The 14,405-nt window shown below is 47.3% G+C and overlaps 1 long non-coding RNA gene across 1 annotated transcript; it reads left to right on the plus strand.

Moving 5' to 3' along the window:
* Positions 1-10,899: 10,899 nt before the first annotated feature.
* On the plus strand, positions 10,900-13,986 carry LOC146208883 (uncharacterized). Its single transcript, XR_014705639.1, has 3 exons — positions 10,900-10,943; positions 13,116-13,244; positions 13,352-13,986. It is a non-coding gene; the product is annotated as an uncharacterized LOC146208883 (long non-coding RNA).
* The last annotated feature ends 419 nt before the right edge of the window (positions 13,987-14,405 follow it).

Below are 14,405 nucleotides of genomic sequence, written 5' to 3' on the forward strand. Positions count from 1 at the left end.
CACTATGGCTCCCCTTTCTCTCTTTCCACTTTCACTCCCACCTTCATCACTTCCCTTATGGCGCGGTTCAGGTGTCCACAAAGCAAGTGTGACAGATACTGCGCCTTTCCCTTCCTGTGAACAAAAAAAAAAAAGTAGGTGGTGTCCTAGTTTTGGCAGACATAGCGTCACAGCGAGGCTTTGTCACGTGAATTTTGACTTCCAGGTCGTTTTTGTGTTTTGGTTTCTGCTGGCATTGCTTGGAGGCGTGTGGTTTCGACCTTTATTCTCTAATATTTTTGCTCAATTTGTTGGGAATGTGGTGTTGTGCTCGGCTTCCAACTACGGCAACTCAACTAGAATGCGATACAAGATGTTGAGTTGTGACCGGCGAAAACAGTTGGTCGTTGCAATCCGCTGGCTGACCGTCAACGGCGAACTGCACGTGGAACACGATGCTTTATCTCAAGTATTTTTTTCAATGACAAGTGTTGGATAGCTTTTGGATTAAAGCTAGGAAATTTTGTCAAGTAGGTTAGCTCTCGTTCAAGAGAACCAAGTTCTTGCTCGGGCGACTTTGGCTATACGCTACAGCTGTTTTCTATGATGACGTACAGATCGGTCGTTGCACGTCTTCAAAAAGGTTCGAGAATTGTGTTGTTTGGCCTCCGTCAGCACAGCATGATATGATATTATAAGTACTGAACAATTTTTTCCCTGGCCATTTCTGCTAAATGCAAGTTTCTAGAACCACGGCCAGTACTTACCAATTCGTTGCCTAACTAGGCCAGCGTGTCACCGTTAGCAGTTGTAAGGTTTATGCATTGTTGTGTAAGCAATTATTTGCTGATTTAACTCCAGATAACGGAACATGCTTTCACCAGCCAAGCAATCTGTGAGCACGCAGAAACTGGCAGAGAAATACAAGCAAGATTGATAAAGTTTCGTGCTTGTGCAGACCTACTACATAGTGCTGTGGTGTTTATTCTTGTCCTGTGTAGAAAGAGAGGCAGGGATAAAAATTAACAGCATTTGTCTATGCTCTGGGTCAGAGTAATGAAAACCTTCACTTCAGGACAGCACTAACATTGCCCTGCTATTTTTCATCTTTCATTGTATGACACGTAGAAATGCTGACAGCTGAGATACATGGTATAAAACCAAATTTATTGTTCAGCAAAGCAGTTTTATAATGGCCTAGGTGCTGCTAAACGTGCATGCGAAAATTAAATGAATGTCTAAGCTATGATGGAATGCAAGGTGCTGCATTCACAAAGTTTATGTGTTATTTTCATTTGCTGCGTGGCCTTCAGATGGAAAACAAGGCGCTAGTGGCCGTTGGCTATTCTCAAAAGGTGCAAAATTTTGCAAGGTAGGCAGAGGCTGGCCTAGCTAGCAGCTCTCGTGTCTGTTGGGGTAAAAAGTATGAATCTTGCCGAGGCAAGATTTCTATGCTCTGTACTATGCATTCTCTTACAGCTTGCTATTACTCGCCCACAGGTCTATTGAAGCTAATTTCTACTGCCTGTACTAGGCATTTTGCCTCGATTTATTATTCCTCACTCCCAGTTTTGCTTGGAGGTCATTAATCACATGCTGTAAAAAAAATGTGCCGCAAAAGTTCTACTGGTGAAAAGGTGCGGGCTAATGCAGCACAGCCCCTCAACGCCCGCTACTCTGAGTCCGCTCCCAAGTCTCAGCCGCCGCTCGTTAGACGAGAAGGCTGAGATACGTGCCAGCCGGTGACTTCAAGGGCTCGCTCCCAAATTTGGTCTGTTGCCCAACTCCGGTTCTACACGACTTACAATGGCCCGGAGTACCATGACCCAATGTCAGCAGACGGACCCGTTTCCCGCACCGTCCGTGGTATATCTACCGACGATTCCTCGTACGGCTGCCACATTCCATGGTGTTACGTTTCGCCACCTACAAGTGTGGCAGCTGACGCGGCCACCACATAGCAACAGGCAGAACAGCGAGCGGTTCGGCCATTTCGGCGCCGTCCAGTCGGCCGCCCAACGCTTCCTCCCGCGGGCAAGTTTCGGCGTGTTCTTGCGTGTGTGTGCGTGCGTGTATGTGAAACGTTGACCAAGCCCGGCGCTCGAGGGAAAGTGCATCGCCCTCGCCTGTCTGCAGGAGGTGGAGGATATGCGGTCGCGCCACCTGCGATTGAGTCATCTCGCCTTGTCTGAACATGCAGGGCTCTCTCTCTTTCCCTGTGAACTGGCAAGCCTATAAAAAGCAGCGGCAGACTCCGCTGCGACAGAGATTACTTTGACGCGCCGTATAGACGACACTAGACACCAGCTGTGTGAGAGTGTCTGTATTCTCTCCGGGTCTGCTTCTCTGCCCGTTCCTTCATGATGTAAAGTTTGTTCTGTTAGAAGACGTCTCGTCTTTGCTGGGACCGTTGATGTCGTCCGCCGAGCCACGGAGCCGCCAGGCCAATGCTACCGAGGGGCCGCGAGCCGCATGTAATAACTGGTGGCAGCGGTGCGATACCCAGGCGCAAGCCCAAACCTAATAATGGCGATGCCTCCGAAGATGTAGAGGACTGGCTGGAAAAGTATGAACGTGTGGCCCACCACAATGGCTGGACTGGCGAACATTACAGAATTAGTATGTTTCCCTGAACAGTACTGCTCGGCATAAATTTTAAAACCACGAGACCTCCCTTGCATCCTGGGACGTCTGTAAGGAAGAGCTGCGAAAGACGTTCGCCAATCAATATCGGCGACAGCTAGTAGAAGACATTCTGCAAACAAGAGTACAATGACCTGATGAAACAGTGACAAGTTTCTTTGAAGACTAGCGCCGGGGCCAACCCCCATGCCACCGAGGAAAAAAAGGGGCGCGCACTCATGCGCGGTGTCAAGAGTGACATTTTCAGCGGGCTTATTGATCCACCGACTGAAGTGGCACAATTTGTAACAGAGACGACGAACATCGAGCGAGCCTTGGTTACGCGAGTGGACCATTATCGTCGCCTTGCTGGAGACACCGGCCTTGCTGGATGTCCCAGCGTTTCGAACCATTTAGCTGCTCGCTTTCTGGTCGATTCCCTCGACACCGCGAACCTGCGCGAAATCATGCACAAATTTTTACGAGATGAGATACGGCAGCTGCTTCCGCCAGCTGATGGTACAGCATCCTGCACCCTCACGGACGCTGTTCGCGAAGAAGTACAACGTGCCCTTTACCCACAGTGCTTCTTTGCGTCTTCACCTACTCAGCCTGTCGAGACATACGTGTCCGTCGCTAGTCGCTCGCCGCCTCAGCAGCCACCACCACCGCCGGTTCGCCTTCAGTACCTGCCTACACAATCCCATATCCCTGCGTACGACCTTCGTCCGCAGCAGCATATGATGAGCGAGGCCGACATGAGGACGACAACCGACCAACGACCGCTATGCTTCCACTGCAGAGAAGCAGGGCACGTCATACCGTCGCTGTCCTTACCGCGAGTTCGGTCTTCGCGGCTTCCAGCGGAATGCTCCCCGCCCAGAGTTCGGCGAGCAGCCCCATGACATCGCGGAATATCTGCACTGTTCACCACCATCCGACCGGTATTCACATCGTGGCCTTCCCTCGCCACCGCCCCGCTGGTACGATTCTCCCCTTCACAGCAATCGGTGGGAAAGCCTCTCCCCTCGTCGGAAAAACTAAGCCCGGCGACGTCTGGAGGTGACGTTGCCGAACCCGTTCCTGTTAAAGAGCCTCCACGTGCCTCTCCAGTTCCCCCACGCGAACCGACGATTGACCCGACGACCTGACTTTCCCGATGACCATCCCGACGAACTTCGCGCCGAACTTCCGGACGAGCTTATCGATGGATACGATGGGATGGCACACCGACTTCGGAAGGTAACGACGCAGTGGGATGGCACCGATATTAGAACCGCTGGAGGCCACCTCGTGAGACCAATCTGCAGACGCACTGCTCGTATTGAGATTAACGGCCTCACGTGCCTGCTCACCTTCGCTGTGCTATCGAATTGCTCCAGAGACATTATTCTCTGCATGGATTTTTTTAGTGATGGTAGTGCTGTAACCGACTTTACCGACCGCCGCTTCACGCTTCGTCGACCTCGATATACCTCGGCGCAAACAAAGCTCCAAGTTTGCACGGCATGCATCTTGGCGGAGCACGTAACTTTACCGCCTCAGTCTAGCATGTTTCTTCCTGTCACGTCCGACCATGTTGCTTCTGGCGAAGTTCTACTGGAAGGAAGTGCTCAGTTGCTTCTTGAACGAGGCCTTGGCCTTGCTCGAGGTCTCGCGCAGCTGGAAACTGGTGGCGCACAAGTCCTTGTCACCAACTTTCGCGGCACTCCACAGTACCTTACGAAAGGCACGGCTCTTGGTATCACCGAGAGCATTACCGCCCCTATTCAAGTTGTAGCCCTGTCCGAAGGTGCTTTCTTTCCCTTCTCTTCGCAGCAGAACGATGCACCTTTGGGTGTAAGCATTGCGCCCAATCTCTGTGAGGGAGAAAGCTAAGCTGATGGCGTTGCTTGCGGAATTCCAAGACTTTCTCCACGTCATCCGGAGTTCGCCAGATGACCATTGCCAAACAATAATTACCGATGACACTGCTAACGCTGTTCGTCAGTCGCATTACCGCGTTTCTTTCAAAGAATACGAAGTTATTCAGAATCAAGTGCTCGAAATGCTGGCCGACGATATAACCAAACCCTCGCACAGCCCATGGGTAGCTCCAGTGATACTGGTCAAGAAAAAAGGATGGCACTCTTCGATTCTGGGTTGACTATTGCCGCCTCAACAACGTCACCAAGAAGGATTCTTATCCCCTCCTCGCATTGATGACGCACTTGATCATCTACATGTCCGTTACTTTTCATCCATCGATCTGAAAAGTGGTTACTGGCAAATCGAAGTTGATGAACGCGACCGAGAGAAGACTGCTTTTATCACCCCGGATGGCCTGTGTGAGTTTAAAGTGATGCCATTCGGCCTCTGTACCGCCCCAGCAATCTTTCAGCGCGTTATGGAGACTGTCTTGGCCGGACTCAAGTGCAAACATGCAATGTTGTAATCTTCTCAAGCACATTCTCCAATCATGATCTCCGCCTGGAAGCAGCAATACAAGCTATAAGAAGCGCAGGCCTAACTCTGAAGCCAACAAAGTGCCAGTTTGCTTACGATGAACTAAACATTCTAGGCCACGTCGTCATTAGCGCAGGTGTCCGTCCATATCCCTATAAAACAGCCACCGTCACTTCCTTCCCCACCATCGGACAAGAAAGCCGTGCGGAAGTTTCTGGGCCTTTGCACTTACTAGAGTCGCTTTGTTTCCAATTTTTCTCATGTCGCTGCACCACTTACTCATCTCACGAAGGAGAACATTGCCTTCCAGTGGTCGGATATATGAACAGCAGCGTGCATTCGACCACCTTAAACGGAGCTTACAGACCTCCCCTGTACTCGGGTACTTTGACCAGGACGCCGAGACTGAAGTTCATACAGACGTTAGCAACAAGAGCCTCGGAGCCGTGCTCATTTAAAAACAGAATGGCACCGAGCATGTAATCGCTTACGCAGGTCGGACATTATCGAAGGCAGATATTATACTCGACCACTGAAAAAGAATGCCTCGCAGTTGTTTGGCCGACTACTAAGTTCAGAACTTACTTGTACGGACGGCCATTTCAGATGGTTATTCACAATCACTCTCTATGTTGGCTCAGCACTCTGAGAGACCCTTTAGGGCGACTTGCACGGGGGGCTCTTCGATTGCAAGAATTTGATGCTACAATAGTTAATAATTCCGGTCGCAGGCACACAAATGCCGACAGCCTCTCGAGAGCCCCTATGGAATCATCATCTGACGGTCAAGACGACGAGTATGAAGACGCCTTTTTAGGAGCCATAAGCACGGTCTTAATGGCAGCGCGGCAGCGACACGACACTGAACTCTGTGAAGTAATCGCACATCTGGAAGGTCAAGAAGGCACCATTCCACGCGTCTTCTTGCGCGTTCTACCCGCTAATCGCCTTCGCAACAATGTGTTATACAAAAAGAACTTCGCAGCGAGTGCGAGGTCATGGCTACTGTTTGTTCCGGCTGACCTATGTAATGAAATTTTGGAGGCCTGTCATGACGACCCAATATCCGGATATTTGAGATACAGCCGAACACTCGCACGAATGTGTTCTAAGTATTACTGGCCTCGACTCGCTAAAAGTGTTCGTCACTATAACCAAGACCTGCCGTGAATGTCAAAGACGTAAGACTCCACTCGCGCAACCCGCAGGACATCATCCCATCCCGCCGCCTATGACTGCGTTCCAGCAGGTAGGCATGGACCAGGCCTGCTCGGACCTTTTCCTACGTCCAACTCGGGACACCGCTGGATTGCTGTTGCCACGGATCACCTCACGCGGTATGCCGAATAGCGAACTTTGCCTTCTGCGACAGCGGCTGATGTAGCGAAGTTTTTCATCGAGTCCATCGTCCTCCGTCACGGTGCTCCCGAAGTCTTGATCACTGATCGCGGTGCCGCGTTCGTGTCCCAGCTAATGACAGAAATTTTTTGCGCTTAAGCAACACGCACCACCGCAGAACTACAGCATACCACCCCCAAATGATGACTCACTGAGCGCCTTAATAAGACTATGTCCGACATGATATCTATGTATGTGCATGTCGAGCACCGTAGATGGGACGACATTCTTCCCTACGTAACTTTCGCTTATAACACCGCAACTCAGGAAACAAGCGGATTTTGGTGCATGGCCGAGAGGTATTACCATGCTTGATGCCATGCTTCCCCATGAACCGGAGGCGTATTCTTACGACGATGTCCAACTGGTAATACAGCACGCGGAAGAAGCCCGACAGTTGGCACGACTACGCATCCAAGACCGCCAGCGCGTCGATGCACGCAGGTATACCTCCGGCACCGTGAGGTTAATTTCGAACCTGGTGGTAAAGTGTGGGTGTGGACTCCCGTTCGCCGTCGCGGTCTCAGCGAGAAGCTCCTAAAACGTACGTTACTTTGGATCTTACGAGGTCGTTCGCCGTATAGGTGACGTGAATTACGAGGTGCTCCCAATTGTACCAAGCACATCTCGTCGGCCCCCTCATTCTGAAGTGGTGCATGTGGTTCGCCTCATACCTTACTGTGAACGCTAGGCCCCCTTATTCTGACTCTGCGCTTTGCTCGCTTTAACGTTTCAGTTATGCTGGGGGGGGGGGGGGGGGGGGGGGGGTAGTGTCACCCTTGCTAACCGTGTCAATTGCGAAGGGGAAGAGGAAGATCGCGCGGAGTGCGTGTGGTTCTGGGCCGCTGCTGCTTTGCCTGGTCAAGCTCCTGTTCTCTGGCTCCTGCACCTCGGCGCCCCGACCCCGTCCTTTAACCCTGCCCTTTTGGACTGCCGTCCTGGAAGCCGAAAGAATTCGTGACGATATGAGGTTTAATTATAGTACGAGAATGGTTTCCCATTTTCAAGAATCTTCGCTTTTTCATGGCTGTATAATAAAGACTAGTCACTTTTACCTTTGGCTATTTTCTTGTGCTTGACTTTTTCTCTTGGTTCCCGCAGCAAAGCTGTGCTAAGTGTTGACACCTTGCTTTCAATTGATGTTTTCATTACGAAGAACCACAATACAAGTTGACTTTATGCATGGCTTTTCGTACTTGAATCCTTTACCTTGAACAAAGTGCATATAGCGCAGAAGTTGTCATTCCAACATTTCAGTATGTATGCATTAGCAGCCTATGTATACCTACTGGAAACATCTGAATGTACACAATCTAGTTTTTCTCTACAATAAGGCCCCTAGCACAATGTACACTACAGCAAAGTAGTTACAGACTCTTCCCAGGTTTTATTGTAAGAAATAATAGTTTTGCATCCTGAAGAGGTTTCAAGAGATGCCATTCTTTTTTGACCGACATAATGCAGCAATCAGTATTGGGAATCGAGCATGGGAATTTCAATCATGGAGCTTCCACAGTTTATGAGAACGGCGTAAAATGTCCCATATACACTATGCTTGTTAATTTTGTTTATGAGCGGGGTTTTCTCGCATGCACTGCAGCCTCGGCAAGTAGATATGTCTCTCTGACTGTCGGAATAGATATGCTACTAGCCGACCCAAGCCCTCAACAAGCATTAGTTGAGGTTTTTGGTCGTATAGTCTTACGTACATGTTGGTTTATGATGCGTGCAGAGCGAACACAGCAGTGCTAAAAATGCAACTCATACATCATGCAGTTGTATTTTCATAACTCCAGTAAAAACCAAATGCTTGAGAGAGATTTTTATTCATTTCGTGATTCTCCTAATGCTTTTATTGATTGACAGTATAATGCTAACCATGATACAGTACTTTGGCATTCTACCTATTACAGTTTTCAAAAAAAACAAAAAAAACGCACATATGTAAACAAAATCAGTTGAGTTGTCAAGAGCATGTAGCTTAAAATAGCGAAGATTGAGCACACTTCTAAGGTTTCGAAGCACTGGTAAGTAAATTTAAGATCTAGGAGAAATAGCACAACATACTCATAGAATCGCATGTCACAATATTAGCTGACCAACCAAAACGCGGTGTACTGGCCGTGCTTGCAGGTAGCTGCAGTAGACCACAAGACGAGAAACCCTAGCTGCTCTGACCCTCTTGGGCAGTGCAGCATAAGTCGATAAAGCTTTTTAAAGGCTGCAAAAAAAAAAAAAAAAAGTGCACAATGTCCTCCTGGTATTTGCATGCTTTCAGCACTTTGCCGTCGCAGCTACAACTTGCGCGACAGTCCGCTCCTACGTATCGCTAAACTGTGGCTACCGGCAGTCTAATTATCTGGCTTCTGCCAGCGAAATACCTCGAAAAAATTCTTACCCGAGTATATTTTAGAGTTATATGTAGCGACTGCATCATAACACTAGCGGAAAACGAACTTTCGCCGAATGAATGATGCATGCTAAACTTCAGCGCGAACAGACGACACATGTACACCCTTTGTCAAAGGTTTAGAGCAAATGGGGTCCTCTTCTGAGCCATACTATGTGGTTCGTAATGCATTCCCAGGTTTCTAAACTTGCTGAAGGCAAGAAGATATTTCGTCCTACCCTCGCCAATGGCTAGGACTTCCACTATTGTTAAAAAAAGTCATAATATACGGCTTCAGAGCAAACCCTCTGGGCTCTAAACTTTTAACAAAGGCTGTACGTTGTAATGGTTGCACTAGCAACGACATTTTTCACCCGTTTTCTTCAAATACGAAACATTAAATAGGGTCATAATATATGTGCAGATCATTATGACCTTTTCTACGACTTCATTCGTGCTTACAAAGCACGTGAAGAGTCGAATTTAAGCTTGTCGATATCGAGTTTCAAGCGCAGCGCAGCATATGCGCGCATCGCAGAAAGACCCGCAAGTCGGAATTACCCAGCGTAATTAGCGGCTGGTTCAGATTGGACAACGTCTATTGCTTCGCTTGTAGGCAGATTCTGCAACACCTGTAAGTGGAACACTAAACACCAGCTGTGCTGTTTCCGTTGGTCTCTGTGCGCTAGCTTACGTGCGAAAGATGCATGTAGGCTGTATAGACCACATTTTTTAGCCGTTCTCGGGCGTGGCCATTTTCTGCTGATCGGCGTGCCGCCGCGCGGACGTTAAATTTCCTTGGGGACTGCTGGCGCTAGGGTCCCTAGAAAAGAAATATTGGTATAGTCTCTCGGCCCCGCCGGGGTGGTACAGTGGTGAGACGGCCGACTACTGTCCGGAATACCCGGGTTCGAACCCGACCTCGGCGGCTGCGTTTCGATGGAGGCGAAACGAGGAGGCATCCGTGTGCTGTGCGATGTCAGCGCACGTTAAAGATCCCCAGGTGGTCGAAATTACTCCGTAGCCCTCCACTACGCCCACTGAGCACAGAATATCTTGTAGCTGTCTTGATATGTCTATATTGGTCACATATATCTTGAGCTATCAAAGACATCTACAAGACGTCGCTTGGTGCTAGTCTAGAAGACATCATCGGCAAGATGTCTGGAATCTGTCTAGTGAAGAATTTTTATGTCTTCAGCTACGCAAGACAGTTATTAGCCGGCTTACGCCAGATGTCTTCTAGAGTTCTGCTTCAGAAGTCTACCATACTTCCTAACAAGACGTTTCAGGGTCACATATGCGCCTATAGTGCAATATGTACACAATTTAACTGGACGACACTGTTCTGCATGCTCTAAGTATAAATTGTCGAAGGTTTGTTCTAGCAATTTTTCAGCTTGCAAAATACTGCATCCAAAGTGCCTGCGCTTTTGAATTAAGCATGCAATTTGGGCTGTTTCCAGCATGCAGGACCAATATGGCACCAAGAAATGCTGTTTAGGCGATGGGTATCTGAACATAATGTACTACAAAAGCCGCTGACACCTTCATTTCTGCAGCCGATAGCCACACGCGTACTGTGTTCGACCTCGCTGGACGCCGTCCAGTCCGCCGGAAGACTCCAAACTCCGAGTGTTCACAACGACAAAGTAAGCTAGCGATGTATCCGTGTGTGATAAAAGCCAGTAGTTCGCACAGAGGAAAGATTTGCTGCGCCGATGTTAATACGGAACGCCAGCTATGCACGATCCGCCATTCCCAAACTTCGCGCGCCGTGGCCTTTTCGCACCCCTCCTCTTTACAGCGAGATAGAAAATAGTGCGCCAAAATAATTACGCAAGGCGCAGGTTGTATTTACCGTTTTGAAACAAATACGTCATAAGCAACAGTTACATTTTACTTGTATATCTTGTTTTATGAAATATATTTCAGATTTCTATTGTTTTTAAAGTTATTGTATCAATGCGCTGCTCGGCGGCTGGCCATTTCAAATTTTCGTCGTGTCTAGTCGTGTCTGCACGTTCGTTAGGCCGTTGGTGTGTGACTGCATTGAAAATGTATCCCGTACAGCGGCTGCTACTTCTGGCTGCAAGGCAAGCTTCGCTGGGTGAGTAAGAAATTGTTTCTTCTTAATGAGTCACTTAATGGAGCAGTAAAGTGACTGAGTGCTTTCTTTTTCCGATAAAAATGCTGCAAGGACCGTTGTTTGCATCCGCCGGCGCAGGCTGTATGGGCGAGCAAGATAGCGCGCGCGGACCGTTTAGTCAGTACGAAAGGCGGTGTTTTATGGCGCATCTACAGTTTTGTGCATGCAGGAAGGCTTTTCGCTTGTAATTCCACTCGCCGCGTTTCGTGAACTGCCATTGGCGGCGGAACCTCGCGATGTAATTCTTCAAAATGAGCTTGGCGATCCGACGTCTTTCGTTGATTGCCGCTGGTTCTAACACTTTCCCAGGAAACACAACTGAGCACGAAAGTCTGCATGCTTAGTGTGGCCTTCACTCTGCAGCAAGATACAGAAAATACGCACCGTCGAGTGGAAGCCGTGCATTGTTTGTCAGCCTGCAGAGCTCTATACGCGCTAAGTTATGCCGCGGTTGCGAAAAAGAAAGAGAACGATCTCAATAAGCCGCCTTAGAGGGGAGGGTAAGGTGCATTCTGGCCACAGCGACTCTCCCAACTGCTAGCAAAATACTCTCGGCCTGTTCACAGGCACAAGTTGAAACACATAGCGAGATAGGAACGGCGTACAAACATTCTGCAGTGATTTAATTTTAATAGTTCATAAAATGTTTACAGTGATTTTACATTTTCATATAGTCAGAAAGCACAATTTAGTTCTTTTTAAGTTCCTGAACTGCATGCTGTGTGATGTGCTGGTGCTCTATTTGCTTTGGTCCTCAGGTTTTTTTTTTTTTTTTTTTTTTTTTTTATTGGCGGAAATGTTTCAAGAAATTAAGCTTCAGTTGAATTGGTACAGAAAGAAATCGAAAGCAAATCTTTCGGACGGACCTCATATAACGAAAAGCCTATTAGAATACACAAAAACATATCAATTTCATTTGTTTTCTTGCTTCAGGGCCAATAGACTCTTCCTATCCAGAACTGGGAAAAGAGAAGAGAGTACTGAATCTTAACTTACTTTTAAGGCGTATAGAATGTAGCCATGTTATAAATGGGTTCAGTGTATGCCTTCTGGCTGTCCTCAACAACAAAGCTGTGACTCCACGCAAACCTTTTGATAGCATATGGACTCCTCCCGAAGTGAAGGTGTTTGGCATCAAAGGTGAAATACCTTCATTTAATTTCAGTTCAGTTCAGTTCAGTCGTTCAGTCGTGTCCGACTCTTCGTGACCCTATGGACCATGTCAGGCCACGCTTTCCGGTCTCTATCTTCCTAACATCACATAACTTCCTCTGCAGTGCCTCGAGGATGCCATCTAACCATCGCGTTCGCTGCCTACCCCTTCTCCGGCGACCCTCAACCTTTCCCAACAGCAAATCTTTCTCCAGCGACTCCTCTCTTCTCATCAGATGACCAAAGTAGCCGAGCTTTAACTTTAGAATTAATTAACTTTAACTTTAGAATTTAGAATTTAATGCTCTTTTTCACATTGTGCTGTTGTGTCTGTGTTTGGTGCTCTTGTTTTTTTTGTGTCTGCGCGAATTTTCATGTAAACAAAACACTTACCCAACAGCTCAAGCAAGTGAGCTATGCATTCTTTTTTTTTTTTTTTTTTTTGCTCTGGGTGCATGCTCACTGTTTAAAATATTGCTTTCATTTGTTCTAGGAAAAACTGGTGATGCATACATACATAGGTACCTACATATATACATGCATAGATACATACATAGGTAATGCATCCATACATAGATACATGATACATAGATTTATTTCTTCTCTACATATGTCGAATGAAACACTTAGCAAACTCAGAGGCAGGAACCTTACCCAGCATAGAAAGTGACTCTCAATAAAAAAAAAGAAATGTATAAATCAGGAAAATGGTGGTTCTCTTCAAGTGTGTCTGTTGGTGAAGACAAGAAAATGTTTTAGCCTTCGAGGTCATCAAGGAGTTATTAATATGCATATATTATACTCAGCACTATTTTGTGCTGCTAGTGCGTGTCTTGGTTAAACATATTTCTATTGTGTACTCAGTACTCTCAACCTTATGTGACATATTTTGAGGTTAAATTCTTATCCTATGTTTTGTAGTCAGTGATTTGCTTTAATAAACTTCACAAGAAATCTTTAAAGCATTGGAACACCGTGCAGGTTGCCACCACCTCCACGGCTGCCTAGCAACTATCCTTTTCCTGTCTGTGCTGCAAACACAACTTAGCAATGAGGGCCACAGGACTGACATCTCACTGGGCAGTCGCGGGCTACTGACTGAATACACAGGTATGGTTTGACTGTGCCAAAAACTTAGAGTTGCCAACAGTGGGACTTTTTCCTTCTGTTTGGGCGCTCATATATCTAAATCGTGCTTTTGATTTTAATCCTGGCAGGTGTGACATGGAAAGCCTTCAACACCAATGAAACTTAGTTTTGCCGACGTCACAAAAGAGTGGTTGGTGTTTGCCTTGTGACAAAGACCAAGTCCACATCTAAAGGCGCTGCACAGCCACCATGAACAGTGCCACAATAGCAAGCAGCTGGGATCAAGGCACCTTCTGTGCTCATTTACAACTCAAGTTTGAAGCTTTGTAATTTTGCAAAGGTAGGCCTCCAACAATTGACAGAGAGGAGCCTCCCAATCAATTGAGCCACAAAGGAATTCCCCCTTTCATAGCAGTAGGTGACAAAAAGAGGCAGTGCAGCTGGTGTTCAGTACCGATAAAGAAAAAGCTGCCCAGCCTAGTTAGCTGTGGACAAGAGCTGGAGTGGTACCAGTGTTAAGAACGATCTGATTGGCAGAAAAGCCTCCTTTGGGGGATATTTGCCCCTTCATTCTTAATTTGTAACTGACTGCAGTGGATCTGATAGCCCCGGAAGTTTTCTTTTTTTTTTTTTTTTTCAATTTTCTCTGCCCTCTAGGGTTGTACAGAATAACAGATGCACAACCCATGCCAGCTCCCTCATTTTACGATGCTTTCATGCCAGAATGTTGGCAGTGGTATTCAGACCTTGTTTTTTTTTTCAATGCCTTTTCTCCATGCATAATAACAGGCTATTTAGCGTAACACAGTCGCACACAAGACAGAGGACACCATCACCACTTACAACTGTTCAGCGGAAAGCAGCCGATATACATAGCCTACTCAGGTGATGCGCACGGGTACAAGGCAACATGGAAACAGCACCATTTTGTCAAACTATGCGTGAGAAATTTTTCTTCAGTCTCATAACAAAAACCAATTTGCTGCTGACACAGCTGTAACCTGCTTTTTTATATGAAGGGCTTCTAGTGTTTCATGAGCCGTTACCCACAGTTTTCACAATTGGTGCAAACCCTACGGTGCAAGAGAAGTCGCTCACCTTCATTGTTAATGTGTTTTGCATGTTCCCTAAGTTGGCCATTGACGCAGAATCCTGCTTGTGCAAAATAAGATTTTTCTACAT

This window comes from Amblyomma maculatum, chromosome 1 (genome assembly GCF_055883805.1).
Source record: "Amblyomma maculatum isolate TAMU_Amacu chromosome 1, ASM5588380v1, whole genome shotgun sequence".
Classification (NCBI taxonomy): Eukaryota; Metazoa; Arthropoda; class Arachnida; order Ixodida; family Ixodidae; genus Amblyomma; species Amblyomma maculatum.